At 44.1% G+C, this 27028-nt stretch overlaps 1 protein-coding gene across 6 annotated transcripts in view; it reads left to right on the forward strand.

The window, feature by feature from the left end:
* Positions 1–27028, forward strand: part of Pdzd2 (PDZ domain containing 2) — a 370241-nt gene that overhangs the window by 201487 nt on the left and 141726 nt on the right. The window contains exon 1 of one of the 6 annotated variants that reach the window (XM_063258034.1): positions 16951–17207. The exons of the other annotated variants lie outside the window; for them this stretch is intronic. The gene's annotated coding sequence lies outside the window, so the exon portion shown is untranslated. Of the gene's footprint in view, positions 1–16950; positions 17208–27028 lie in introns of those variants that run through there. 6 annotated transcript variants of the gene reach the window in all.

The following is a 27028-nucleotide window of genomic DNA, read 5'->3' on the forward strand; positions in this document are numbered from 1 at the left end:
TAAGTAGGTCCATTTTAGTGAGCCAAATACAAGTTGCATCAGCAAAATAATATTTATCAGGAAGTATTGATTCAACACAAGCTTAATTATTAATAAGAACTTGCCGTATCTATAAATTGCAGATCGATCTGAGTAAATATAAAGACACAAGCCACAAATGTTAAAAGAAGTCAAAAGTTTATTTCATCAGTTCACTCGGTAAACAAATGCTAATCTAGTGCTTGCTATGGACACAGCTGATCGCAGTTGTTGCCTGGGAAGTAAAACAGATCTTTGCCTTCCTGGGGCCTTTAAAATGAACAATTATTTGTAAGCATGCCAGTATACTATCTGTGAAAATAATAAATAGTGCTATCACCATAACTTGTAGCTGAGCTATGCAAACTTGAGTCTAGATAGTGTAACAGGAGGTGGTAGGTGGTATATGTCCCTGGAAAGCTGCAGGTGAAGAATTCTGGTTAACGGTTACCCCAACCAAAACTGGAGTTACAATTAAGCATTAAAAAAAAAAAAACAATCCATGTAAGGGTTGCTGATTGCCTTTCAAGTTGTTCTACAAAGTCTTGCAAGTGAACCTGCTTTTACCTAAGGGAAGAAAGTCCTCTTCCCCTTCCTCTTTAACGGGTGAAGCAAAGCAAAGCAGACCTATGTATACACTTGCAGGTGTTCTGGCTTAAGTTTACCTGGTTCAGTAATTTCTTTTCTCTGCCAAAACCTGAGGATGCTGTGGTTGCTTTTCTTCTTTTTGTGACTAAGCCAGTTAATAGAATCTTCTTGTGTTCTTGGCTTGTATTTCCCTCTTTGGAGTTGAATCCAGTCCACCACTGGAAGATGTGTGCATTTTCCAACCCTGCAGAACCCCAGCTGGACAGTGGTTAATACAGCTCAGCTTCATGCTGATGCTTTGTGTATTCTTCTAGGTCAGAAAGGCGTCTTCTTAAGGGACAGTTCTGCCGCCCTGCTGAGAGCTTCCCAGAAAAAGGGGTTCCTGCATTCATCTACTGGGTGCCATCTGAGGATGCAGATTTGGGTAGCACTGATCCAGACACTTCTTGTGACTTGAAAGGGGTGCAGCAACTCACTCAGCAATCGGCTGTGGCCCTTCTGCTAGGAGCTGATGATCTTTGTTACTGGACTTTGGAAGTGTCGGGAAAGTGTACTTGTTGATAACTATTATTTTCCCTCAGGAGAGTGCACTTATACCTTGTTCCATTATTGTATCTCAGCTTCCTCGTCCCAATTCTTGGCTAATATCAGTGGTTCTTCTTCATCATTAAGTGCATATGTTGCTGGGTATGAAATTGAGGCAATTTTAACTAAGATTCAACACAAGTAAAAGATACCTCATGTTATCTGTATCTAATTAGTTTGATCTATCAGTGATTCTGAAAATGTACTAAGAGACTATTTGTAATACCTGGAATAGAACTTGGAGCTTACTTTCCCATGCTTGGATAATCTGATAAATTATATTCTTATGTCTAACTTTGAGAGTTGTGCTAGCTCTGAAATTCCTGGTAAAATGCTTGGTTAGCACAAGTTTATAATCACATACAAAAAGAACTGAGAAAAAAAATCAACATTAAGGGGTTTAGTTTGTTATAATGGATGAGTGCTTTTGTTGTGATTTCATTATGGTGAGCTCCAAACATTTGAAGTGGCTTTGCACCTTAACTGACTCAGCTTTAGCTACCTTGATTAAACTGGAATCTGGTGGCTCAAAGAGCAGGCATTCATTTTTCTAAGTCCTGGAAGCTGGGAAGTCTAAGGTCAGGGTGCTGATGTGATTGGTTTCCAATGAGGGCTCTCTCTGGCTTACAGATGATGTCTTCTCCATCCGTCCTCACATGGCAGGGAGAGAGAAAGCCAGCTTGCTGGTATCCTTTCTTACAAGAGCACTTGTCCAGTCCTTAGGGCTCTACTGTCATGACCGCCTCTAACCCTGATTACCTCTCAAAGGTCCCATCTCTGAGTATCGTGACAGTGGAGATCAAGGCTTCAGCAGAAAAAGTCTAGGGGACATGATCCTAGAGTATTACTACCTTCAGGGTTTTTCTTCATAGGCAGAAATACTGTAGAGCTCCAGTCAGCACGCCTTCTGGGCTAGCGGGCATTTCCTTCAAAAACCTGCTGCAAGCTGCCTGATATGGGGCATCAGACTGCATTCGTTCATCTGTTCCCAGTGAGGTAAAAAATGAGACACCACATTGTAAAACATAATGTTCTATGTGTTCGATGTGCCATGGGTTATGAAGAACGTGTCATTATTTTAGCTGAATTTTGTTTAATTCCTCCCCAACTTGCAAGATTGAAAGCATAATGAACGTATCAGGTAGATACGATTGGTGACTGCTTCATCTCTTTGGAGATTATAGATATTTAAGATATCCTATGTTTCCCTCCGTTTTATTTCACGTTGGCTTGATCTTTACTTCCATTTAAATTTAAGCAAGAGGTGAGATATATGAGTCTAAGAATATTTAGGGAGCAGGGATGTGGGTTTAAGATGTTTCTTGATACCAGTTTTGAATTTTCTATACTTAAAAATAAACATTTTCTACCTTGTACAGTGGAATATAAGCTCTAGGCATAATAAAGACCTACAAGGTTTTTGGCTAACACAAATAACGTGAATTACTTTGTTGAGTATATTAATGTGATATAATGTAATACACTAATAGAGTGCTAGTCATGTCTAACTAGTTACTTTTTAGCATCACATACATATTTAATTAAACACACTTAAAATGTAAATGACATTAAAACTTGACTATTCTTTTCCGTAATTATACAGCTTATTAGGGAAATTCATTCAAACTTGGAGCTACATTTTGAGTCCTTTATGTACATTGTTACCTCCACCTCCATCTTTATTATTTGAAAGATAGCAGTTTTATATCCTTGCTCAGGGCTGACACTGGACTTTTTTTTTTTTTTTTGTACTGGGGATTGAACTCATGACCTTGCACTTGCTAGGCAGGTGCTTATGCCACTGAGCTAAATCCCTGGCCTCACACTGGACCATTTATCCAACGGTATCAGTAACCATTCACACAAGCATGCATCTGAGGGTGCTTGAGTTGAGAATAGCTTACCTGTTTTAATTTATTCACTATGTGCTATAATCATAGATTCTTTATGTATACCAATTCAACCTTCTAAGAGAGACTCCTTCAGTATTGCATGTTACTGAAGGAGGTAAGGCTTCTTATTCAGAGTCCCACAGCTCATGACAGTCCAAGCCAAGACGCAAACCTAGCTATGGAACTCTGGTTTCCGCTCTTAACTACTGTGCTACTCTGTACAAGGGCACCCAACACTTAGGACTCTGAAGTAACTTCCCCTGGGAATAATTGTTAAATTCAGTGTTAAATTTATTGTCTCCCTTTAGTTGTGGCTGGTTCTCTATAAGTATCTAAAATTTGCATGGATGGAGGCTGAGACAGCTCCTCCAAAGCAGTAGTCTGTCATCCAGATCAACTGAAATAGAGATTCACCATGTCATTTGTGTATACTCAAAATAAGACGGTTTCTTCTTTTGCAAGGACAGTTTCATGGAAGAAGAAAACATAAGCTTCTATGAATTTGTATTATCCTGGCCCATACACCAGCCAATTGGTGAAGACAGTGCAGTAGGAGCACAACTTCAGCAAAGACCACCTGTCCTCAGGCTGTGCCTGACCACATACACTCACCATCTAGCTTTGTTCTCCCCACTGCCAGACAGGAAAGCAAGATTTCCAGCTTGTCCAGTGGCTCTGAGCTCACTCTATAGCATGAGCTCTGGGAAGACACCTAGTGAGCCCCTGGCTGTAAAGCACCAGTTCCGAAGCCGCTGACTTACATCTTGTGGGCACCGCATCGCCTGGCCAGCTGGCGCCCACTGGTCCTCCACTTCCTTAGGTTTTTCTGCATTCTTTCTTTCTGAGGCTGACCAGGGCTTTTTGGCCTCAAACAACAGAAATTTCTTCCTGTAGCCCAGTTACGTAGAAAGCAATATATTAAAGGATGTTAGTCAGGTCAGTCATGGAATTTCTGAGGACCCAGAATCAGGATCAGATGTTAAGATTTTTTGCGAAGACAGTTGTATGGAAGATCAGATGTTCAGGAGCCAGGAAAAGAGCCGAACAGTCCATGCTGCTGCAGCCCACTGTTCAGTCCCCAGGACCTTAGGGAGAGAACCAGAGTGGGCTCCCTTATCCACAGTGTTTACTGGAAGGCCAGAGTCACAATGGCGACCCAGGCTATGTCATACCTTTCACATCTGGGGCACGCTGCAATGCATCGCAGGGGTGGAAACGAGCCCTGTGCCTGTGGTCTGGCTGCCGAGCAATCTAACAAATGTAGCGTCTTTGTTTGGTTTTTTACATACTCTGCTAAATGGAGATTGAGTCACTTTTCAGTGTCTGCCACATTTACGTCACCCCAGTGGTAGTCCCAGCCTTGGCATCCCAGTGCAAAGTCAAAGGACATCTTTAGTTCAAGCAGCTATGGCAAATTACGATACACTGGGGAGCTTATAAGCAACAAAAATGTGCTTTTCAGGGCTGCAGCCCGGAAGTCCACAATTGAGGTATCTCGAAGAGCGGCTATCAGAGGAAGGTGGATTTCCTGTTCCAGAGATGGCGCCTTCTCGCTGTGTCCTCACGTGGTGGGAGGAGCAAGGCAGCTTTTAGAAGGACATCGTCCCATTCATGAGGGGTCTGCCCTTATGGCCTAGTTATCCCCTGAAAGCCTGCCTCCTAATATCATCACTATGAGAGATTAAAAGTTCAAAATCTGAATTTGGGGGACACGAACATTCAGACCACAGCAGATAAGTAGCATTTGTGCCTCAGTGTCAGTCTGTGGTGGATGCAGACCCAGCTGCTCGGGGATGCACGCTCATCTGAGTGCCCAGAGCCCTCAGTACACATCCCGAAGCTTCTCCTTGCTTGGGTCACTGCCGGAATGCCGGGTCCCACCCACATCCTGAGCCTAAGGACAACAAAACTAGTGAGTGAGCAACAATTTATCATCCTTCTCATTCAGAAAAAAAACATTCTGTCCTTTTAGGCTCCAGCTTTTCAGTTGCTTTGCAGAAAAGCATCACATGTAGACTGAAGATGTGAAAATCTTAATAGAGAACTGTAGAAAATATGTAGATTGAGAGAACAGGCATAAAGGAAAAGGAAAATGAAGCTAGATTTAGCCAATGCCTTATCACCTGGGCAACTTGAGGCAAATTAATTAGTATATGACTTGTTATTAATTAGTATGTGACTGGTTTGTAAAATGAAGGAGAATATCATGAATGCCGAGACCCTAAGAGTTACTGTATGGATTAGATGCTCAAACTCTGGACACATAATTTTGTAACATAACCTCGTGTCCTTTTGAGAAACCACCACCTCCCCAACCCCAGCTCTCGGAAGGCGGTGTCCTCCACCTCTTCCTACCAACTGGAGTTTCTCTTACTTTGTTGATTAATTACATGGGAGGTTGTATCATCAAGTGAATACGCAGATCAAAGTTTAATTCAAAACGGGGAGAGGGAGGAAATCTATTTCTATTTCTTTACCACCCTTGTTCACAGTGACTAGAGTTCAGAGCTTACACAATATCAGACATAAAATAATCAGGAAAGAATCCTACTTTGCATCTTTCTGGCTGCCTTGAAGTCTTGATTTTGCCAGGGGCTTGTAATATATGTATATTAATTTTCCTTCAGGGTTCATTTAGCAGCATAATCATTTGCATTTTAATTGGGTCATTCACCATTGGCTCCCCTCTCCCCTCCCAAGTATGCTTCTCTACTGCTGAGAGCTGGAGCCAGATGTCATTGGCAGCATCCTGGTGACACGTGTCAGTGTTTGTAACTCTTTAGTGGCCTCCAATCTCGACACAGTGCACCTCTCTAAACATCTCCAAGGCCATATGACCCCTGAATTAAAAAGCCAGGAAAATTCTCAGTTCAATTGGCACGTGCCCAAGCAGCTCCAAGACAGTGAAAACAAAGTAAAATTAAAGTTACTATTGATAAAAGTTCATTCCACCATCATTCACAGTGAGTCATACTCAAGATTCTATTCTTTACAGAAGGATCTCATTTTGAAAACTAAAGAGATGGCACATGCCTCAGGGGGACAGCTTTGAAACTTTCAGAGGACAAATGTAAATGGGGATAAAGGTAATCCAGCGGGTCTGGAGCCATAGCCAATCCTGTTTTTTAAGATGAAAAAGCGCAGGCAGTAATGCCATGTCAAAGGTGGTTTTTGTTCCAGCCAGAACTCTGTTGCAGGCGAGGCTATGCAGTGTGTAGGAATCCACTTCCCAATGCAGAAGTGACACAGAAAGCTGGTGAAGCAAACCTGAATTCAGTCTAGCAGCCTCAGTAATTCTGACAGTTCTGTCCTTGCAGGGAGTGGAGCAGCATGAAATATTTACAGGAAGCCTGGCAGGGATTGGGGTATCCAGGGGTTGAGCTCAGCAAAATGAAGGGCATGCAGAAAGCCTTAACTGGTGGGGACTTAGCTAAGAGAGACAGAGTTTCTAAGAAGCACTGCTATTTCATTTAGAAATTCAAAGAAATATTCACTGAATAACTTGATGAAGTTTCTAAGAAAGGATTTGGGGCATTTCCAGGAATGTGCGGCAATGGGAAGGAATTTAGGGCCAGATGGGCCCTACCCTCCTCTGGACAACATTTGGGAAGCAGTTCTTACCTGAACTTCCCAAATCTTACTAGATCATTGCTGTCAAGTCCAGGCAAAGAGAGCGATGACCCTGTGCTAGCTAGCTTGGCCCTTCACTTTATGGTCTCCCTTACATTTTGCTCATTCTCCCCAGTCAACCAGTTATAGGCTCCTATCAGCATACTAAGTAATGTTCCCCACAATGGAAAAGAGCCCTGAAGCCAAGGCTTTAACCATATGCCCTGTTACTTGTCTGCTGGACTGTCCACCAAAAGCACGGTCTTTGTCTTTTCTTTTGGTTTTGGCTTTGGTTTCTTTTGAGACAAGGTCTTACTATGTAATGCAGGTCAACCTTGACCTCTCCATGTAGCCTAGGCTGGCTCCAAACTCCCCATCAGCCTGCCTCAGCCTCCAGAGTATTGGGATCCCTATCATCCGTTTGTGTACAAGCCGGAGACTTTCAGTGATCCGGGGGCCGAGCACATGCAAGAAAGGAAGGGAACTCTGATTGTGCATTTGTTCATTTTTTGTTGTCTCAACATTTCTCCTGTGTAGACATAAGTGGTATTCTTCTCAGAAATGTTTTTGAAAATAAACTACAGGAGCCCAGCCATGGGCATACAGGTTAATGAGCACTTGGCCCCTCTTTCTTCCCCTCTGAACCAGACCTGTTCCCATTCTGTCAGCAGGGAAAATTTCCTTTTGACATGCACCTTCAGACCAGGGCTTTGTTCACAAACCCTTCGCACAGAGCCTTTTGTTTTTAAGATGCGTTTATTGCAAGTTGGTTTGGCAGGGGCTGTGGTTGTCAGAACGTGTATGTGTTAGGAGGCCTGAGAGAGAGAATGTGAGGCATGGGGCCTCGTGTGTTTTGGTTGATGGTAAATACTCATAAAATCTAAAGACTGAATCCATTGAAGGCAGACAATTATGTGAGGCTTTTTTAATGCTGGAATTTATTTTTTCTCCTTTTCCTTAATCAAAATCTTGTGGGTGTTTGCAAAATAGAAAGCCTTCATCATTAATCTGTGTAGAGCAGGGCACTCATGTTTGTGTGGCTATAGGGGCCTCGCCCAGAGCAGGCCCACCTCCAGGTGTCACTCAAGTGGCTGGCCATAGCCAATAGCTGGCTTCTCGGTGCTAGCCACAGCTGTGTGGAACGGGGTTTTCTATCCCAGGGAAAGTGCTTCTAGTTGCCGTCAGTCAAATGCAGAGTCCGGATTGCTCTTCTCACTGTGTCCTGATTCCTTGGAGCAGGAGGTGGGTGGGAATACCTGTCTGTCCCAGTGTTGCCTCATACCTGAGAATGCCGGCTGTCCCGGCCCAGTGAACAAGACCGTACGAGCTACATGTGGTGTTGTTTGCCTTCTGATACCTGCTGATGTCCTAATTCAGGTGTATCTATTTTTGGACTACTCTTGCCCTATTGGAGGATCACTTTTGCAAAGCTGTGACCTGGACATGTTGAGTTGTTTTCTTTAAACACAGCTGGACATTTGCTGATTGTGACTGGAGGCCTTAGGATCTGCAAAGTGCTATATGGAGCCCACTCGTCTCACTGTCCTGGCCAAGACCTTTTCATTCAGCCCAAGATAAAAACGTGTCCAGGTGCCTGGAAAGGCAGGGACTATAGGACTGATGAGAACATTAGAGACGTTGAGTCTCTTACTGACATCTAACAGTAGTTACTGAGGGCTTTGCACTAATAGTCACCAGAGCAGACATCAAGCATTGTTGGTGTGTAACTACTTATGAACTCTGTAGCACTCTTGGCAAGCATGAGAAGTATGTGGGAAGGAAGGTGAAGACAGGCTCCAGTGCTTGAACAAGGCAGCCTGCCCTGAAAGATGGAGGAAATGGAGAAAGCTGGCCAGGAAGACAGGGTCGAGCAGTTCAAGCCGTTAGGTCTAAAGTCAAGAGTTTGCCTTGAATAAAGAAAAACCTTAAAAACCATAAGATTGAGATGATTATCACATCAAGTAGCTGCTAGGTAGGGAACATGGTAAACCTGTGGCCACAGAGAGAGAGAGGAAAGAAACTTAGCAAGAGGGTTCCTTTCTACTGGAGCATGTGCAGGAAGAGCTCAGAGGAGAGGCGCCCAGGAGGCTGAGGGGAAGGAGAGGCGTGGAGCTGGGTGAAAGGTTACTGGAACATTCTGGTGGAAATGTCATCCCCCGTGCATAACTTGGAACTGACTAGGAGAAAGAGTTTGGGGTTGGGAAGTTAAGGTGGAGCAACCCCACAGGTCACTTCTGGGCATCACCCTGCGTGTCTCAGAATGTTATAGTCATGTGTAGAGTACACAGAAAGCATAGTTCTCCTGGGTTGTCAGCAGTCACCTTTCTTTTTAAACAGCACCAGTCATCATGCTGGTGTAAGCTGCTCTTCTGGTTTTTTACCACTTACCAGGCCAGATATTTAAATAAATATAGCCCCAAATTGCCTTTTTCATTAATTTTTATAAACTACTAAACCAGGCAATATAAAAAAACTGTATCAAACTTATTCAATGCAAGAATCGACTGGCTGAAATGACACCAGCCAGAGTGACACTGAGGATAATCAGTACATAAAGAACTGTGCTTCCAGAGTGACAGTAGGGGTAAACGTTAAGTGGTTAAGGTCACTTGAGCCATTACACTTTTTTTTTTTTTTTTGATACCAGGGATGAACTCACAACCTCACGCTTGCCAGGCAGGCGCTTATGCCACTGAGCTAAATCCCCAGCCCTTGCCATTTATACTTCTGTTTTTTCAATAGAGAAGAAAGGGATGGAGGGAGAAAGGAAGCGGGAGGAGGAAGAGCAAGCCAGGACATAATTGAGGAAATAAAAGAGGAAGTTCGTCGTGCTCCTGGGAAGGAAAGCGCAGTTCCCTTCCGCGGGTACACCCCTGGGCACAGAGATGCCAGGAGACTGCCAGGATGTGCTTTGGTGGGACTGCAGGCGGGTGTTTGGCGCAGCTTTTCCAGGAAAACCCTGCTCCCCGCCTCATCAGGAAGCCTGTGGTCTGATCGGAGCTGGCAGCCCTTTGGGAACTGCTCCGTGCTGACTTCTGAGTCTTTTAATGCCGCTGCTCACTGAGCGCTGCTCTCCTTGCCCGGTTTTCCGTTTGTCACTTTCAATCAGCTCTGAACTTTTGGCACTGGGACAAGCGACGTGTGATTTGGTTAGTGATGTTAAGATGCCAAAACAGCAGAGAAGAAACTGAAATGTGAAGAAGCAGAAGTGGAGCACGACGGTTTACTCCAGAGTCACTGTAACCTCAGTGGATCAAATGCCCACATGCGGTCAGCGTGGAGATAATCTACAAAACATTTGCCACTTCGGCCAAAACGCTGCAGATGTGCTATACTTTGTCAGACAAGGAAACTGAGGCTTAGAAATAGTTACTTATTATTCACGCACCCAGTAAGCAGGGGCTGCTGCCGTTAAGCCCGTGATTGTCTAATGAAGCTTGTACACATTCACTCTCTCTCTCTCTCTTCTTTTATAAGACTGTATTTTTTATAGCAGTTTTAGGTTCACAGTAAAATTAAGTACCAGATGTCAAGATTTCTTTTGTACCCATTTCTCAGGCGTCTGTGTGTGGAGCTGCCTATTAACAGCATCCCCCCAGAGTTTCCTTGGTTACAACTGATGAGCTACTAGGTGGACCACACATTCTTAGTTAAGTACCCCCCAATCCACTGAGGTACCAGGCGTACTAGAAGTTTCACGCCTTGACTGCTGTTTTATTGCCAGAATTTGTATTGTTACAGGCCAGCCAGGCACATTCTTGGGCCTTTTGTTTCCCAAATGTCTTAGATAAAGTTTAAGACCTGGAAGTCACTATTGCCTGATTCCCATGGGAAGCCTCCAATTATTTAAAAGAGTCCTTCTTGTGGGAAAGAAATAGGGGGAAACAAATAACTGATTGTTTGAAGGCCCACAGAGAAATTTCCATATACACACCAACTTCCTTGCCTGTCTGAAAACTGCAGTTTTGTGAGTCAAGTTCCTACAACCACAGAACTACGCATGATTCCAAGAGAAGAATCTTCGTGGTAAAGATGAGAAATACCTTGAAAGTACAGCTATGAGCCCAGACTTGTCATTGAGTATAATGTGGTTTTTGATAGATTTCTTCCTCTAAGAGCTTTACTCCATCCTTCCCTACTTGAATAAGAAGGGCTCTAATAATATTTAATCAGAATGTAGACTTGGTAAGCTTGGAGGGCTGACTTATTTTGAGATCTGGAAATTATAGACTGAATGCAGTAAACATTTAAACTCTTGAGTACTGCCAGGAAGCAGGCATACCACGGCTGGGCTTACAGAAGTCCCAGAAGATGGGGCGGGAAGAGCTTGATCTGCTGTAAATCTACTCTTGGATAAAAACTATCTCCAGTTCACAGTAGTTTCACCAGCCCTTCTATATTGTGCTCACAGCCCAGTCATGAGGGTGGGGGGTCTTTTTTGAGGGCACGCTCAGCACAGGTATCCTCAGTGCTGCCCTCGGAGTGTTACCCCAGCCCAGCTAGTTTCTTCTGCGTCTGTGTGGGGAAGATGCGCCTCACCCAGGGCCATCACTAGGGAGCGAACATTGCATTTCCTTAGGTCTCTGAGAGCCCAGTGGTTGGTACCACTTTCACTATTTGATACTGTGATGGAAATAAAAGTGGAAAAAGTTGGAGTTTCCAAACTGCCCCATCCCCATCTTTGTTTGCTTGTGTGGAATCTTAGTAGAAGGGTGACTGACCTGAGTGATGCTCGTCCAGGTCTGTGCTGCAAGGTCCAGGCAGTCAATCTGGGGACCACAGTCCTTTGCAAAATCCCTGTATGACAGGCCTGCCATTGCCATGTTGTGCTCACTGTAGCTATAGTGCTGTGTCATGAGCAGGAGCTGGAGGGCTGTGATCTTCAGGGACAGCAACCCCGAGGTGTCACCACCTTTATCTTGGGCTAGTGGGGAGGCTTATGGCTACATACAGAAAGTATCAGACTGGGAACTAGTCTTTTTTCTATTTCTGTTTTATGGTCTTTCGTTACTTTGGTCTTGGTTATTTGTGTTTGTTGCTGTTTGGTGGTTTATTTGCTTTGATTTCTTGTGTGGTATTGGGGGGTTGAACACAGGAATATTGCACTGAACTAGACCTCCTGCCCCGTTTTTAAATTTTGATTGATTGATTTTTCATTTTGAGACAGGGCCTCGCTAAGTTGCTGAGTTGCCCAGGCTGGGTTTCAGCTCGCAGTCCTCTTGCTTCTGCTTCCCAGAGTGCTGGGGTTACAGGCGTGCACCACCATACCTGCTTCCAAGATCCATAGTCTTTTAGGATTTCCTTAAGATTCACCCCCTCTGAAGTTGCTCGGGTTTCCCTAGCCCTGCTGATACTCCCCAGCCTTTGTCCATCCTGTTGAATTCTGCATGCACTGCCTGGCAGTGGTGGGTACTATCATGTGGGTAGTCTGCTCTGTGAGTGTGCAGAGCACATGTGCTTAGGGAGACTCCTACCAGTTATTAGTCTGATTCTGATCTTAAGCGGTAGCCAGTCTCAGGGACACCACACAGTATCACATCCCGAAGCTCTGAGGAAATAGAAATTTATGGGGATGTTCACAACAGTTGACTTTTTAGCACTCCTGGACTCTTGAGACATATTAAAGAGAATTCTCAAGTTGGTGACACTAGCTCAAAAAATTGCTTGCTCCTTCTGCTCCACTGAGTGTGGATTACCGTCGCCAGAGGCCTGTCCCAGGGAGTCTATGGTGTCCTCTACCTGTGGCGAATCTCTGCAAGTTTGAATCTTGGAAGGCTCAGATTCAGTTTTCAAAACCCAAACTGTATAAAGGGGAAAAAATTATCCTTGATTCAAGGGACTGATTGGACTGACAAGCTGCAAGCTTCAAAATCCAGTTCAAAAACTAGTTGACTCAACACCTGTCTGAGCAACAGCTCCAAATACTATAATCAGTATGCAAACAAAGGCACTGCCCCAGTGACACTCTGGGGTGAACTGTGAAGTGGCTAAGGTCGCGTTAGCCATTACACACTTCTATGTCTTCATCAAAGAAGAAAGGGAGGAAGGAAGGGCAGGCTTGGCTGCACACAAGTGGAAGTTTAATCAAGAACACTGTATACCAAAGGCAGAACAAGTTAAGCAGCTAAGGAGCGAGCGTTTTGCCCACACTCCACAAAAGTGCCTCTCTTGTGAATATTAAGAAGTTACACTGTAAAACTGCAGAATGGGAACTGATAAAATATGACTTGGACACAACAGTTCAAGACCTGGGAAGCAGAACTTCTGGCACTTATTTGACCACGGAGTCCTCCTTCCACAGAGCAACTCCCCAAAATCATATATCATCGGATATATTTAGAAACTCTAGATTAAGGTCATTTTAAAAACTACAAAGAAAGGGTCCCTGAGAAGAAAATTCGAAAGGACAGCAATGCTGTAATACAGATTGGAGATGAGAGTTCTGTCTTATTTTTCTTTATTTCTTTTTACTTTATTTACTAAAACTTGGGAATGTGCAGGGCCCTGAAGGGAAATATACGAGGGAACATTTCAATACAGGTTGATCCAGTGCTTCCAAGAAAGTAGGTGCTGGAGAGGAAGGTATCCCCTACCCATGTCTCGCAGCCTCATGGACACTGCAGACTGCCCACTTGCAGCGTTTTGGAATTTCGAGCCTGAGTGCTTTCAAAAGGTCCTTCCTGACTTTGGTCCAATCCCGTGTTGCTTTTACCTTGCCAACATCTCCCTCAGTTTTTTTAATCTTCTGCCAGCATTTATGCTTGCAGCCTCTACAGTGAGCGCAATCATGTCCATCAGGCAGTATATTTAACAGTCTGAGAACCCACGTGGTACCTGCTATTGGTGCTTCTGTGTTGGGGTGTGGGCTCTCATGTGCCCTGTGAGATGTTCATTAGCATCTCTGGTCTCTGCCACTGGATGCCAGCACAGCACCGCCTCTCACCTATGCCAGTTGTAATAACTGGAAATGTCTACAGTATTTTACGTGTCTCCTGTGGGGTTAGATCTTCCCCACATCAGCACATCAGCAGAGACGGGGGGAAAAAAGTAGCCGCGTCTGAGAACATGTGTGTGTGTGTGTGTGTGTGTGTGTGTGTGTGTTTGTGTTTGTGGGGGATCCTGATATAGGCTTTGGCTAGATCAAGAATGGTCTGGATAGGCTTTATCATTTGGACAATGAGGCATACAGGTGTTTCAAAAGGATGCTCTGTGGTTGCCAGTGGATACCCCTGTGTGTGGGGTAGACTGGAAGAGTAGACAGATGAGTGAGTTGGGAATCAAAGCCCTAAAATGTGACAGAGTACAGGGGAGAGGACAGAGGAGAGAAATTTAAGAGGTAGAGTTGAGAGGACCTAAGCGCAAGTGTGTAGCGAAAAGAGTCAAGGGTGACTTATTTGTACTTGGGGACTGGGAACTGTCATGAGTTGGAAGAGGAAATAGAGATGGAGAAACTGTTTGAAGACAGCACGACAGGATTCATTTAGGGCTTGTTGCAAGCGAGGTTCCTACAGGTCCTGAAGCTGGAGCTGGGCAGGAGGCAGGTAGAGGTCTGTGTCAGAGCTCGGAAGAGAGAAGGTGACTGAAGGCTGGGGACTCTTACTTGGTTATTGTAGCTCTGGAAGAAGAGGGTAAAAGAGAGGGACACTCATGTGTTTCCATGTCCCTGTCTGACCTGGTCAGACAGTGAGAGGCAGCTGGATTCCCCAGGGGTCTAATTGGACAGGTCTGACAGCTGAGACAGATCTGTAGACAGTTAAGGACCAAAAAATCATGACAACATGGGTTTGTGCTGCCAGAGCATGTGAGGCAGTGGCCTGTGAGCTGTGAGACAGCTTTATGGAGGAGAGAATCGGGCCGCTACCACGTAGAGCTTTCTCTCTCCTGGTGCATGGGAGGCCTGTGCAGTCACCAGGAGTAGAAGGTAGCTGCTCTTCAGGCTCACAGGCCGGGGCCCTCCTAGCTTGCACAATCCCCCGGGTGTCCCCAGCAGCATCGGCCGGCACTGTCATCTTCTGTCACAGGGCAGGGAGACAAATTGTGCACCTGTTTGCTTTTACAGCTCTCTGTGGGTTCTGTTTGGTTGGGGGATGGAGAGCGGGTAGGAGACCTTAGTGTCACCTGTTGTTTTCCAAGTCGCCTAGGAGTTTTGTTTTATGGCAGAGGCAGCTTTTGCTAGGCAGCCTGGGAAATTAAGCAAATCTAGGTTCTCTGGGCTTTCTTAAAATACCCATAATCATTTCAACCATTGTTACATAGGCACTTCTGCAGCATTAAGCACACTCATGTTGTCATGCAGTCGTCCATCTCCAGAAAGGTTTTCCTCTTTCAAAACTGAAACACTGTACCCACTGAGCAATTTCCCATTCCTCTTCCCCACTTGCTATGAGTTTGACTATTCTAGTGTCTCATATAGGCACAGCACTTGTTCCTTTATGACCAGTACACTGCACTTAGCATGGCTTATCATCCATGTTGTAGCTTGTTTCAGAATTATCTCCCTTTTTCTTGCTGTATACTATGCCATCGTGTGTTTATTCCACATTGGTTTCTCCTTCATCAATGGACATCTAGGTTGTTTCTACCTTTGACTACTATGAATAGTGTTGCTCTCTTGAGCAGAAGTGTGTATCTGTTTATGTTCCTGCTTTCCATTCATGTGTGTATACATCAGAAGTGTCCATTGGCTTTTGTGACTTTGCTGATCCCCCTTTCTGCTGGGGACTGCTGGAATTGCTTACTTGCCACCTACCCATCTCATGTTCTCCTTGTCACACTCTTCTACTTTTACTCGTGGGAGAGTCTTAGGTATGTCCCTAGGCTGGGTTTTGTGACCAGCTTGAAAGCCATCACTGAGCCCCTGCCAGTAATTCTTGGCTACAAACATCCACATCTTGTCTACCAGGGACCATCTTAGAATTCGAATCTAGAATGTTCTAACCTCAGTCCTTATCCTAATGTGCGCTTGGCAAGTTTGCCCACCTCTTTCTACCTCTTCTGCACAATGAGAAAGTAAAGCTAAGTGACCCTTACGAAGCTGAACGCACACTGGTGGCCTAAGCCCAGGAGCCAACCAGGGTGGCCAAGTAGAAGGCAAAGCCTACACTTGAGACCTGGACCAGAAATAGCTCCTGAAACCTCGGGTGGTCAGGTGTCCTGTGTACCTACTGCATTCTACACGTTGTGGGTAAACACCACAGCACTAAGATCCTCTTAATGCAAAACCTTATGTTACACAGTGTGTTATGCACCCGTTGCTGAGAGAATGGGGCAAAGAGAGGTGGAATAACTGGTTTCACCATAAATCTGTGGCAGTCGTCACAAATGAATGCTGAAGGGAATACTCTGTAGGCAGATCTTACCGCTAATACAACTGTAGTTTGGTCACAAGCCAAAAAAAATTTAACCCCTCTCCCCGACTTAAAAGCATGAAAGAACAAACTTGGTGTTCCTTCACTTTAAGTCAGAGTGGGCAGCTGCTCTCTAGTTAGGAAGGGGAGTTCAAGAAGCCCCACGCGATTGCTTGCAGGCTCTGAGCTGCATGTGAGGATCCGGGCTGACCGGGGGAGTCCCTGCCTGGACTCCGAGTCCGGGTGCTCATCGTGCTGCCCCACTGGGGAAACTGTGTGTTTTCTGTCAACCTTGAGTCTTGCGTGTCTTTTCTGTGAAAGGTAAATCACCTCAATGTATTCACAACCATTGTGTTTGTTAGAGTATTGAGATGCCTAGAACTCATTTGGAACCTGCGTGAAAATGCTCAGCAGTTTCTTTTTAGATGGCATTTTAGCCATCTCATAGTAATACCAGCAGTGAATTAAATTTGGTATTAACCTATCAGTCTTTTAATATACCTACAATTAAAAATAATTTTGAAAATTAAAGTACTTTAGATGGTTAGAACTAGGCTATGACACTATGAAAGTTAGGGCATGGGGGAGCCTATACTGGATAAAATTCTAAAAACCTACACACATGCTGAAGCTCTGAGTCCTGAGTGTTTTGGAAGCTTGGACTGAGAGAAGGCCTGTGTCCCCTGCTCTGAAAGAGTCAATCAACAGATGCCTGCAGAAGGAAGCCAAAGATGAGTCCTGCCAGGCTCTGATTTTTCCCTGTACTTCAAGAAACTGAAGCCCGTTTTCAGCAGCGTAGATCAAGTGTGCTGCAGAGCAAGGCTTGGCTCATTCTCTTACAGACACGGTTTAGCTGGATGCACTCATAAATGAAAAATGACCCGAGTGCTACGAGTGGGTGGGGCCCTGGAGCTCAGGAGGTGAGGCGGGAGGAGGAAGAGAATCTGTTCCTAAGCTCGGCAGAGCCCAGGCGCTGGCAGGAAGTAGGAGCACGCACTGGCATGGCTCGCTCTGGCACGGCTTGTATTTTTGTTGATAGCTAATAACCCAGGACTTTAAAGAGCTGAATGGAGAAGGGAAATAAAGCACAACAAACTTGGGCGTTTGTTTGATGCAAGTGGCTGCTGAGCCCAGCGGAGAATGCTCACCTGATCAGCCCTGGAAACAGGTAGGAGGCGAGACCTAAGTGATGAAAGAAATCATATTTTCTCTAAATACAACTTTGGTCTTCGAAGAACTGTTTTTAAAAAGTAGATGAGAAATAAGCAAACAATAGACCCGGCCTACATTGTGCCAATCTCTACCCAAGAGTTTCTCTTAGATACTAGTTTGATAACCAAATGATAGTTTTATTCTGAGGATTGCTTTTTAAACAAAACCATGCAGCATTTAAGTTGAAACCAATTTTTAAATTTGACAGACAATAAATGAACTTCAGACATTGTTCTAGGACAAATGCTTTGAAAATAGTTGACCATGAGCTGATTTTCAGGCTTGATCATTGCTACATTTTCGTATTTCAGAGCCAACGAGGTGCTCACTAATTTCTGCTGGCTTTTGTGAGAGAGGAGGTGAATGCCTAACAGCTGTGAAATATCCAGAAATTGACTGGGATCCAGAGTGAAGGCCGAGTGCACTAATGTTTTCTCCATTAAGGCAAGCTGCCTCTGCCCAGCTTCTAAGTCAGGGAATTGGAAAGGAGTGAGGAAGTACAGCTCGGATCCTGAGTGTTTGTCACAGAGAGGGGGAGCACCGAGGGTTGGAAATTGTCACAGTGACTGAGTCTTTGCACTCAGAGTATAATCAGAGAGGACCGTGGCTTGCAGCCACACACAAAGACAACTTAAAAGCTGATTTGTGGCTTCTGTGATTGTAGCCAAGTCTCAGAGCAGCATGCTTTCTGTTGTCAAGGCTTGGGGCTTTTGATAAGAGAAGCAGAACAGACTAAAGAACATCCCGGGTTGAACTGTTTCCAGACGTGCTCTGACAAGCACTGGGCTGTGGGACGATGTGGCATGGCTTTCCCTGTGCTGAAGTAGTCGATGTTGTATGATTGAGCTGACCTGGGGAAGGTTGGGAATGCCCTATGTGGTTCCTGTGAGCAGGACGTGAGAGCTAGGTGGGGAAACCTGTTGCAGTAGGTACTAGAGTTCTTTGATTTGAGCTTTGAAGAGCCCTCTGTTAGCCACAGAGCTGTGTTTGAAAAGGCAAGGAGCTGCTTTGGTTACCGGCTCTTGTCCTAATGGGATGGCCCAGCTTTGTGGCTTTACAGTTAAGGCCAGGAAGACTGGGGATAACTGTGCTCAGTCAGGGCGAGCCCATGGCTTAGTGCTGTGTGATTTTTTTTTTTTATACGGAATGGGGAAACAGCACCTCTTGTTCTCTCTTGCCTACTGCCCACCTGTTAGGTTGTTCCTTTCACTGCTGTCCTGCAGACTAATCTGTCCCAGTACTGTGTGCAGTGAATTAAGCTGAGCTGGGGGTCAGACCTCCTGCCAGGGTCCATTCTGGAAATAACCAAGGGTCAGCCAGCTCTGGCTCAAAGGGCTAAACCCAGCCTAACCCTGTTTTTACGTGGCCCAGGAACCAAGAATGTGTTTGACACTTTAAAGGATTCAAGAAATAAGAATATATGATAGAGATATGCATGGTCCTCAAGGCCTAAAATATTTACTTTTTTTTTTTGTACCAGGGGTTGGACTCACTATCTTGCTCTTGCAAGGCAGGTGCTTATGTGACTGAGCTAAATAATCCTGGGCCCTAAAATATTTACTCTTTGATCTTTCAGAAATAAAGTTTTACTGGACCACCTCATGATTTTGTGGGGGAAGGAGTATTTTTTTTGTGTGAAATTGGAGATCAGACCCAGGCCCTCATGGATGGTAGGCCAGAGCTCCCCAGTGAGCAACTTTGCTAACCCTTTTATCTTTTTTTTTTTTTTTTTTTTTTTTTTTTGAGACAGGAACTTGACTTTGTTGCCTAGGCTGATGTAGAACTCAGCCTCCTGAGGGGCTGAGATTATAGGTGTGATCCACTGTGTTCTTTTCCTGTGATTTTTAGTATCATTCTTTTTTTTTTTTTTTTTTTTTTTTTTTTTTTTTTTTTTTGGCTTTTTTTCGTTTTTATCGGTACCAGGGATCGAACTCACGACTGCCTGCTTTCAAGGCAGGTGCTTATGCCGCTGAGCTAAATCCCCAGCCCCTTTAGTATCATTCTTGAACAGTATGGTCAGTGAATTGATACAGGTCACAAAGTCCCCAGAAGTTTGACCAGGCTGTTTGGGAAATATTTTAATTTCTCTGTATATACAAAATGGCACTATTTCCCCCTAAAGTGTAGATTCAGGAAGTAGATTTTCTGAGGGTCCAAGCACTGGTACAGGTGTATCATAGAAGTAGGCCGGCGGCTGTATTTGTGAACCCACAAGAGCCCGGCCAGTATGGGCTGCAAACCCTACTGAAGGAACCCAGTGGGGACCCAAACTCTGCTAGCACACACAAGATTCATTCATTGTCTTCTTTTTCTTCTATGGACAGAAGCTAGCCAGACTTCCACAGTTTGTATTTGTACTGCCACCTTGAAAAAAAGATTTTTTTTCTGTGATGAAAAAAAAATAGGTAGAAGGTTAACTGAATATGATTTCTCATAGTCAGAACAAGGTTTCTTTATGGTTCTCTAAGAAACTTACTGTAGGCTTTCAACTTTACCCATAAGCATGTAGTTCTCCACCCAGCACAGTATTTCATTGTTAATGTCATTTCCAATAAGGGAAGAGGAAAATTGGGTGACCTTGCATATGTTTAACTTGTGTCAAAACTGCAGTCCTAGATATCCAGCTGGCTTCTGTAAGTAGCTTATTGTCCATTGCAGAAACTCAGGAAAGCTTCTCACAAGGATATTGTATGTGAGAAGGAAAATAAAGTAGCTGAGATTAATTTTTCTCCAGGATGTTTCAGCCATCTCTCCTCTTGAATTTGGAAATTAGATGCTGTCAGTGGAGAAGCTTGGGGGTGGGGCTTAGTTTGACAGATGAAAACAAGTGAGGAAGGCTGAAAATATGAATAGTATGGCTCCTCATGAGAGCCAGAGGCTGGAAAACAAGATGGCGGGCATCTGTACACTTGACAAGCCTGGCTGTCAAGCAGGGAGGGGTGGATCCTTTAATCTGCCGGGGGAGCCAGGCTGTACCTTGTCTCTATTTAGTAAAGGGGTTGGCTCTGAATTTGGAGATTAAGCAACTTGCTGTTCCTGTATACACTGGAATTTCAGACACAGTCAGAAACCTGATTTGCATAACTGTTGAAACCAATTGGAAACCAACCGGACTGAGGCCTGGACTCCCCAGGCGAGGGACGGTGAAAGCTCAGTATCATATGAGAGAATGCATCATGCTTGCCCAAGAAGGAGTGGTGCTGTGTGGCCAGGCTCAGTGGGCGGGGCTCTGGGGCACAGGGTCAGCCTGGGTTCCCAGCCGCCCTGATTGGAACATGAGTAACTGCTTCTTCTGCATGAGTTGCGGGTGTGTGTGCCAGAGCCTAGAACTGTCTCAGGGTAATAATGAAGGGTCTTCTCACTTCCTCACCACACAGTCAGGTTGGCTTAAAGACACAAAACAGCCAGGCAGTCAAAGTCTGATTGCTCAAGTGGAGTACAAGCCCTGAACCCCTTTTACTAGCCAACTCTTTTCTGTAGTATTCGGAACACTAAATGTGGCTAAAGCTGGTGTATCTGTCCCCACCTTCTGATTATCCAAACAAGTCTGGGTTCTGACATCTGTTTATCAGGTTTTTACTGACCGAATGGGACATGTATGTACAAATGTGTGCACACCTGGAGAAGAGGGACAGCCAGGCAAAATAGGATCTATGATTTTGAGTTAGAGAACACTTGTGACCATGTCCCTGTAAGGGAGTCAATGATTTTACAGCTCAGTGGCTGCAAGGATCCCTTCAGCTTTGTGTTTGCCTCCTGAGAACGTCCTTCAGCAGCGCACTCTCTCACCTGCAAATGTGCTTTCTGTACACTTCTGCAGTAGGGGCTAAGAAGCGTGGCACAGAATCCTTCTGTATTCAGAGGTCCGACTGGAACACTGCCTTCTCCTCGGAACCTACAGAGCAAGGCGGCAGAATTCCCTGCTGCGGGATCCACCGCCCGGCGTCTGCTCTGCATAGCAGTGGAGGCAGAGTGTGCTCCACCAGGAGATCTTCTGCTGGCTTTGCTGTCCCCTGCAGGTGTACCTTCCCCAGGTTGCCTTGCTTCATTAAAACCAGCTGTGCCTGGTACAGGGCGTCACTGCAACCCTTCAGGTAGCTCCAGTAGGGCATCATGTGAGCTCCCAGCTTGGCCTAGATACAAGGACGCTGGGTTATGAGTCATACTGTGACAGCAGGTGACCTGGGACTTGCGATCTGCCTTCTCTGTCATGATGTCTTCCTGAAGAATCAGTCCACTTGTGTTTTACAGGCACAGAAAAACTTAGCACTTAGACCAAAAGTAACTCTTTGGTAAAAGATGAACCAACCTGTGTTCTATATATTCAGTAGTTTCTAAGATTTGGAATCTGTCAGGCAGGCTTGATGTGAAATAGATATATTCGGACTATCTCTTTGATCTAAATTCAACACTGCCTTTCATACCAAACTAAAAGATGGAAACCAGCCTGGACATTGTCATAGTAGTGTGATTCTGGGGAAGCCCTTGAGAATATTCTCAGCATGACCTCTTACAGGGAGATCTCTCAGACTATGGGGGCAGAACACAATTGCAGGTTACTTCCTTTACAGGGGCAGGTGGTCTTCTGTCAGATGGTATGTTTTTCCAAGACTTCAGCTTCCAGCAAAAATGTATTCATTCATAGAAACTCTCCTCCTTAAAAAAAATGGTGCTGCGGTTAACTGTTTAGAATCCCTACACGAATCAGAACACAAACAGAAACCCCCAACCCAGGGGTGAGTGAGAGGGAATTCAGTTGTAGCATACTTGACATCCATTTGAGTGGCGTAAGTCACAGAATGCATCTTAGTGGAAAAGCAACCTTTTACTCTCATGTTTTGCTCCTGTTTCTGCCCCTTTGGCAAAACTGTTCATATTCTGTCCTGTGGGCCGACTCCCATCAGCAAGGAGGAGGGGTTGGATTTCCAAAGCAGCACGTATCTGCCTTGCCAAATTCCACCTTCGCCTTCAGCTTGCAACACTTAGACTTAAGTTCCCAGACAGCTGCCTGTGGGGTAAAGGGTTGACTGTTGGCAGAAAGCTGCCAGCTTTGGAAAACATCACAGGCATTTTATTGTAACAGAAGCAAGATGGTTTTGGCAGAGAGACAATAAAGACCTGGAGGGGAAACAGACGATTATGCCCAAGTGCTGCAGGAAAGAAGGTGGCAGAAATACAGGATGCTGTTTGGATTTGTCAAGTTAAGTCCTTTACACAATCCACTTTACAGGGTAGAACTTGCTTAACTTCAGTGTATCCCTCAAGTGAGTCCAAGAATGTTAAATGAGAACAAAAACACAGAGGCTGAAAAATACATTCGGGGATGTCTTGGTGCGTGAGGGTTTTGTTGGGACCTCCCTGGCCTTGCAAAACTTTATGTGATAGAAATCCTGTTGCTTTCAGATTGAGACATCAGGCCTTTTGTGTCTGTGATTAATTAGATATTCTTAATGAAGTTGTTGGGGTAGCAAAGATTTAGTATTAAATCTTCAGATGAGTAGAATCAGTTATTTCAAGCACTCAGAAAGAGAAACACCAGTCATCTCTGTAGTCTTCTGAGAGCTTAGCTAATTGCATTTGTTTCAGGAAGAGAGTCTGCTATCAGTGGAGTTTTGTTTTGTTTTGTTTTGGTCCTTTCACCCTCACTGTGGGCCCCTCAGCTATGCTAGGAGGAACATCTAGGTTGTTCTAAAACCTAAATCTCAAAGCCAAACTATCAAACTCTGCAAACCTTATAAGCTAATGGCAGTGAATAATGTCGTGCAGATTACTATACTAAATTCTTGTAAATAGACTGACTCTCAAATCTGTGAGGTTTCTTATGCTTTAACCTATGACTATATCTTAGACTATGTATTTGGGCTTCTCCAGAGAAACAGAACCAACAGAATATATATCAGAGGGCATCTGTTACCTTGACTTAAGTAATCAGAGGCTGACAGTGTCTCAGGAGCTGTCTGCAGCCTGAGAACCTTGCAAAACCAGCAGCTGTTGAGTCCAAGAAGCTAGAAGCCTCAGAATAAGTGATAGGTTGATGATGCAGCCTTGAGACGTCTGAGGCCAAGGCCTGAAGACCTCTGAAGAGCCCCTGATGAAAGTCCATGTTCAAAAGCTAAGGAGCCTGACAACAGCAAGACATCACCTGCTCCAGAAGGGAGAGAACAAGTTACAGCAAGCTTCTCCCCTTCTTCCACTTTTTTCTTCCATTTGGGTCTGCAGCTGCAGCCCGTGATGGGTGGCGCAGCCCACGTTCAGGACTGTATTTTCCACTCACTTCAGTGACCCACACGCTAATCTTCTTGGAAATACAGCCACACCCAGAAGCCTGCGTTAGCAGTTCTCCAGACATTTCTCAGTCCAATCAAGTTGACGAGCAAAATCAGCCATCACAGCTTATTACCTCTGAAACCACTGATAAGTGGAGAACTGGATAAAAAATAATGCAGCTCAACACTCTGGGGCAGGAGGATCACAAGTTCAACCCAGAGAACACAGTGTGGAGAAAGGAAGAGACAGTCCGCACTTTACCCCTGGATTCTAGGTCGTGGTTCACAGGAAAGGGAGATTCAGTCTACAGAGATGAAGGGAAAGCTGGGGGCTGCAGAGGGCTTCAGAAACAACAGTGAACAGACCGGCAGGTGTCTGAGCTGCAGAGAGCTTGAGGGTCTACTCCTACATGAGCCATTCAAGAGGCAACACAGCTGGTGAGCGACTCCATCCAAGCGCCTGCCGTGTCCTCTGGAGAGTGTGCTCAGTCGGACAGCGTCCTGGAGAGGGGCTAACTGGTCAAACCCAAGACTTACAGCACTCACAGGAAGGCTTCAATTCAAGGCTCCCAGGGCTACATTCACCCAGTGACTGGGTGAGGGGTAGCCACAGCAGTCAGCATGGTCAGGGAGTGACAGGCTGGAAAGAGGCCTCTCTGCTACCTCAGCTCGTCCCCACCGGGTGGGAAGGTTTTTTTTTTTTAAACTTTTTATCGGTACCAGGATCGAACTCAACCGCCTGCTTGCAAGGCAGGTGCTTATGCCGCTGAGCTAAATCCCCAGCCCCGGGTGGGAAGTTTAAACTGAAGGATGTGAGCCGTACTTCCCCGTGAATTTTTCTGGATTCAGAGATGAAGGCATTGTCACAGTCTCCCTGATCCCCACTGCCTGCTAGTGCCTGCATCCAGCATGGAGCTGGGATCAGACTGCCTTCTTTACCTACCAGGATGAGCAGGGGCATGTCTTCAGTTGGACATGCCCCAGAATTGTAAATCATGGAAGAAAACACCACTGTGAAAATCAGAGAAATTTCCTCCTCTTCTTCTCTTTCCTCCTCTGCCTCTGTGTTTTGATTTTGGGTTTTGTATGTTTTTATGGCTGTGTGCATTGTTTTTAGTTTTGTTTTTTATTATTCTCTTTTTTTCCTTTCTTCACCAATGACTTGGGGAATTATTCTTTGTCCTTTTTTTTTTTAAATCTTTTTCTTCTTTACTTATTTTTTTCCTCCTCTTTTAATTTTCCCTTTAATTTTTTCTCTTATTTTTAATCCCTATATAATTTATTTTTCCTCCCTCTTTTTCTTTTATCTTCTTTTCTTGTCAGGTTTTTGGTCTTTTACGTGGAATTTATCTTCATTCTTTCCCTTATTCAATGTCTTCTAGGTGTTTGCAAAAATCCAAGGCCTTCATAATTAATCTGTCTAGAGTAGGACACTGGTGTCTGTGGGTGCCCTGCCAAAAGCAGGCCCATCTCCAGGTGTCACTCAATGGGCTGGCCATAGCCAACAGCTGGCTTCTTTATGCTAGCTTCAGCTGTGTCGAATGCGCTTTTCTACTCCCAGGGAAGGTGCTTCTGGGTGTCCTAAAAGTCAACAACTTCTAACTCTAGCATATGTTTCCTGAGAAACTTTAAAACTGAAGAAGCAATAAGATTTCCATGACAAGGAGCACCTCAAGAAATTCATGATCACTAAGCCAGAATTTTACAAAAAATTCCCGAGGACATCCTGGAAAGAGACATCATTAAACCAACAATGCCAATAAGTAAAAAAGAATGAACACACCTGGCAAGATGAGCAGTTAACCAAAAGGAAAAAAAATAAGGAAATCAACAAGAGAATAATGCAATGGTAGGAGTAAGTCAGTACCTCTCAGTGATAACACTCGCTGTGAATAGTCTCAGTTCCCAACTTAAAAGACCTAAATTGTAAGAAAAGATTAAGAAATAAAATCCAATTATATGCTCTAAACAAGAAACACTTAAGTCAAAAAGAAACCTGCAGATTAAAAACCAAAGTGTGGAAAAAATTCCATGTAATGGAAACCCAAAAAAAAAAATCAGGAGTAGCTATCCTAATTTTAGACAAAGTGGATTTCAAGTGAAGACTAATCAAAAGAAACAAGAAGTTCACTCCATATTGGTTAAGAAAACAATTCAACAGGAAGAGATAACAATTATACACATATATGTACCAAATGCCAGAGCATCCAGCTTCCTAAAATAGACACTATTGGACATGGAAAATCAAATAAATACTAATAACAGTTGTAATGGGAGAACTCAGTACACAGTGTTGACAGATCAATGAGACAGAAAGTCAATAAAGAAATATTATAGTTTAACCAAACCTTCAAACAAATGGACTTAATAGATAGCGATAGTGTACCATCCAGGAACAGCAGAACACACATTGTTCTCAGCAGCACATGGGAGTTTGTCCATAATAAACCACATATTAGCCCATAAAGCACACTTAAGTAAGTGTAAAAGAATCAAAATTATCTCATGCATATTATCAGACCGTAATGGAGTGAAACTAGAAGTCAGTGGCAAAAGAAACCACAGAAACTATGCGAACACATGGAAATTAAACAATACTCTCTTGGATAAATAATGGGTGACAGATGAAATTAAAGAAGTAGTTACTTCCTACCATCAAATGATGCCAGTATGGCATACTCAAATCTATGGAATGCAATGAAAGCTGCCCTAAGAGAGAAGTTGATAGTAGTGACTTCCCACATCAGAAAAACAGCAAGATTAAATAACCTAATGGTGCACCTCAGTGTCCTTCAAAAACAAGAACAATCCAAGTCCAAACCTAGTACAGTGGTACTTCAGTTCACAAATATAATTTTTTCTAAAATTCTGGTGACAGGATTTGTTCTGGTCACATCATTCTGATTCCAATCCAATTGCAAGGATAGCACTTAAGTCTACGAGGAAGGAAATTATAAAGATTAGAGCAGAAATTAGTGGAATTGAAACTAAAAAAAAATACAAAGAATCAATGAATAAAAGAGTTGGTTCTTTGAAAGAATAAACAAAATGACAAACTCCTAGCAAGTCTTACTAAAATAAGGAAAGCAAAGCCCCAAATCCATGCAATTGGAAATGAAAATGATGAAAATGAAGTCTGCAGAAATCCAGAAGATCATTGGAAACCACTTTAAGAATCTGTATCTAATACAGTGGAGAATTCAGAAAAAATGGATAGGTTCTTAGATATGTATGAACTACCGAAACTAAAAAAAGAAGATATAAAAATTCTGAATAGTATCAGTTAAAGAAATTGAAGAGTTAAAAAATACCAAATAAATAAAGGTGTCAGAGGATTCACTGCCAATTCTACAAGAACGTTAGAGAAGATCTAATGTCTGTATTCCTCAAACTCTTTAATGAAATCAAAACGAAAGCAGTACTCCCAAAGTCACTCCGGGAAACAAGCATTGTACTGCTACCCAAACCAGAAAAGGAGGCAAACAAAGAGAACTATAGGCCAGTTTCTTTA

This window comes from Cavia porcellus, unplaced genomic scaffold (genome assembly GCF_034190915.1).
Source record: "Cavia porcellus strain 051 isolate PalLab524CR breed Dunkin Hartley unplaced genomic scaffold, mCavPor4.1 scaffold_11, whole genome shotgun sequence".
Taxonomy (NCBI): domain Eukaryota; kingdom Metazoa; phylum Chordata; class Mammalia; order Rodentia; family Caviidae; genus Cavia; species Cavia porcellus.